Genomic DNA, 4,296 nt, shown 5'->3' with positions numbered 1-4,296 from the left:
AATTGTGCAGTGGGTTGGGTCAATGCCAAGACTTTAAAGACAGGCCTACATCAAATAAATAAATATAGAGTGTGACAACTAGCCAAGGCCTATACAATAAGAAAAAGTTTAAATTACTGTAAAATTGTGTGGAAAAGCCTTCGTTTATGTGAAAGCACATGAGCCTTGAGAATGATGCAGTGGACAGACTGGCCTTGCACAGAGAACATCAATCCATACAGCCATATGAGCCAGTAAAACCTTCAGCTGTGACACTAGTGGTAATATATGTGTTTTCTCTTCCATCATACACTGACCTAGATGAGACAGTCCTGTGTCCATTATTATATCTTATCCAGATCTGAGAGCGGTCCTGCTCAGTAATAATCCGTCTGACGGAAGGTTCGACTGTAACGCCACCCAGAGGACAGGGTGAGCATGCCACACTGAGAGAAAAACGTGTCACAAAACTGTCCCTGCCCTATAGCATTTAATTGGACTTTCTTATTTAAAAAATAAGTTCAAGGTCACGTGGGCTATGTGAGATTAATAGTTTTTTATCTGCTCATAATTTTATCAACTAATAACGATATATTAGTTGTGAAAAAAATATGAGCACAATCATAAAATCAAAGGTGGACAGTAACAAAGTACATTTACTTGAGTACTGTACTTAGTACACTTTTTGAGTATCTGTTCTTTACTTGAGTATTATTTTTACTGGAAACAATTTACTTAAACTTCACTAAATTTGAAAGACAAATATCGTACTTTTTACTCCACTACATTTCTGTCAAGGTCCTTGAGAAGAAAGTAGTAATGTCAGTCAGTGGATGATTCTGGTTGCATTTTGGTTGAAAGTCGGGTTGACGTCAGAACCCGACGTCATATTAATTTGACCAGTCGTATCTGTACTTTCACTCAAGTAAAGAAGTTGTGTACTTTGTCCACCTCTGCATAAAATAATAATAAAACAGCTATAAAGAAATCGTTTGGGACTTTAGGTAATTTCCCCGTTATGTAGGCTATGTACTACAGGTTCAGTTTTGAACAAAATTAGGCTGACCATAAAATCTAGATGAACAATTCTTACATTTTATGCAATAGGCTATTTCATTATTTATTATAAACTATTTATCAATGCACATCATCATTTTTTATATTCATGTGCCCTTGTAATCTTTAATCAAAATAACTTCCTCTCCCTCTTGTAGCAACCTCTTCTTCTACGATGACTTTACTTGCGCGAGAGCGGGACAAATGATAAAGACAAAGTCCCGCCCTACTTTTTATTTTTTCTTGTTCAATTTTTGTTCATGCCAACTGTGTCTGATGGTTTTCATTCATCATTTAATGTGTGAAAATTAACAATAGTGTTCATGGATAATAAACCATATAGTGTGAAATGATTGAGTGATGAGTGTTTGGAACCAAATTTGTCCTTTTCTACTTCGTTCTGTCGTTTTGCTGAGTGAGACCTAAATAGGAGTAATTGAACTCAAGGGAAAATAATCTCTGAAAACAACAAAGATAGAAAACACAGCCATTATGAGTTTGGAGCTGTTTGTTGCTGCACCTGTTCTCTGAGTAAACAATTAAACATGGCGTCTGGATACAAACCTCCCCTGGAATCAGCAAATCTTGTGTGCTGACTCGAGGATCTGAACCCCACATGTGCCGCTGGGTTCAACGTACCTCACATGAGCCTTTGAACAAGAGCTTTTAATGCCACTTTCTTGGCGAGCGAGCCGAGACTATGATGCCTGTTCCCACAACCGTTGCATTTTCTAAAAGCTCTTAGCATAGCAATGTATTTAATTTAGGCAAGACATTATGGCGCAAGATAACAAACATGGCTGAATCAACAAAATAATGACAGATTCAATTTTGACGTGTGCACAGTGAATTCCACGGTGACTCAGGTTGTGTATAATTTTAGATGTTTCACCTTTCTATGTATAATCTGTAACAAAAGGCCATTACACTTTCTGCCTGAAACATGCTGACCAGAGAGAATGAAATGGTTTTGCTGACTCTTAAACCCCACGTTCTTTACCCCCAAGCAACTTATAGCCTACTTTGATTTGTGCAGTGCTTGTGAAGGACAACCTGCAAGTATGCTCCGATTCTATGTATTTTACCTACTAAATGAAGCATATACTGTACCTGATGGTCTTTAGATTATCTTTTGGATGGAAAATTGTGCAGATTTTCTATAGCATCTTGAGATGATACCAGCTTGTAAGGAGATTTTTTTAAGCTACCAAGAAATCATACAAGCATTATATTCTTACAAAAAAGTACTGTGACAGTACTGTGGTAATTTGATAAGCATTACATGATATTGAATGATGGCCATATTCAAATACCATAGCATTTTCAATATATGTCAGCATTGAATAAACCGTTTTGTCCAGCATACACTGCAAAATCTAACAAATGTCCTATACTGAACACTTTTTAGTTGACAATGTGCAACAGTTGAACCTAATTGCATAGCTCTAGTAAGTGTTACTATTTGTGTAGTAGCCTACTAGAAACGGGATAGTTCACCCAAAAATGAAAATTCTGTCATCATTTACTCACCCTCATGTTGTTCCAAACCTGTATGAATTTCTTTCTTCTGTTGAACACAAAAGAAGATATTTTGAAGAATGTTGGTAACCAAACAGTCGGTGGTACTCATTGACTTCCATAGTATTTTCTTTCCTACTAGGGAAGTCAGTGGGTGCGTCCAACTGTCTGGTTACCAACATTCTTCAAAATATCTTTTTGTGTGTTCAACAGAAGAAAGAAACTCATACAGACTTGAAACAATTTTAGGGTGAGTAAATGGTGACAAATTTTTCATTTTTTTCACTACTGTATCCCTTGAAGGTATGATGCCCTTTTGCTTGTCATCTGTCCTCAGTTTAAAGAAAACTGCTGGTCTCTTTAATCTTATTTAGTAGCAAAGTGTTTAACACACTAATATTAATTCTGCTCAACAGTAAAACAGTTGTACACGTTGTCATTTAGCACTGAAAGCAACACAAGAGCGAAATAAATCAATAAAAATGTGAATTACCACATGGATGCTCAGTCTCGTTTCCGGTGATCTACCTTCATACAAAGCTATAAGCTTTGGCTTAATAAACTACACCACAGTCACGACTTTAGTGTCACTATCACTAAGCTTACGATAACCCTTTCAGTCTTTATAAAAAAAAAAAAAAAATTGAGTTCACAAGAGCTCAGTTAAACACGAGTCTGTAAAATTGGACTAGTGAGTAGATGAGTTTACAAGTGACAACCTATGTCGTCCCATTTATCCACTTGTTATAGTAACCGCCCTTTTCACAAGTCACAAGAGGGTACTACTGATGGATTTCATTTAACCAAAAACCCATTAGAAAACCATTGACCCGTTTCGTGGTTTTGGCCTACAAGTCATCCCTGTATAGCACTCATGATTAGGATAAGTAGCCTACGCTTGATAATCGGAAATGGGCGTTAGCGGATTTATTTGTTAGAATCATGCTTTTTTTAATTTGCAGCCTTACAGATTAATTTTTTATCAGTGTATTGTTTTGATATTATTTTTTAAATGTCTTAGTATAATAAAAGAGTGCTCAGGGTGTGTTTCAATGAATCACTTGAATGACAGCCTTGTTCTGAGAGACACTGATTGCATTTCTCATATAACGAGACCTGCGTCCATATATTTGCCACGGTCATTTACACCAGGGTCATTTACAACCGCCATAGGAACATATTTCCCAGCAGAAATGACACCCACTTACCGTCACCAACGTACATTTCCTCGCAGGGAGGCATGTCACGTATTCCTCTGGCTGTAAACGATTCTGTCACAAATCATATGTACTGTTTACCACCAAGTGCTCTCGTTTCACACCGCTGGTGGCCTCCAAATGGATTTTCCCTGATCATAAATTACCATCACCCAGGCCATGTCTCTTACAGGAGAAGCCCAGCGAGGATCGAACTTTCGAGCACACACCATTGTCAGAACGGTAAATCCATGGCCTCCAAGTCACCTCAATTACAGAGGAGAGTACAGGGCAGTAATGCAGACGCCTGTATCTGAGAAACCGAGCCAGACCCCTGAACTGTACCTGAATACTAATGACAAAAATAAGCAATGCTCCATTAACATAGCATCACACAAATCAGACTTGTTTTTATCACGTTTAAGTACTTTGCATATTGATTTATTGTTGTGATTTGTTTTAAGCAGATCTTTTTGTGTGCTCTAAAGGAGTTTAAAAAGGACATATTGATTTTTGATGGATCTTGTTTTCATAAATGTCAAAAGAC

Source organism: Squalius cephalus (assembly GCF_949319135.1).
Source record: "Squalius cephalus genome assembly, chromosome: 17".
NCBI lineage: Eukaryota > Metazoa > Chordata > Actinopteri > Cypriniformes > Leuciscidae > Squalius > Squalius cephalus.
This window is presented reverse-complemented; position numbering follows the sequence as displayed.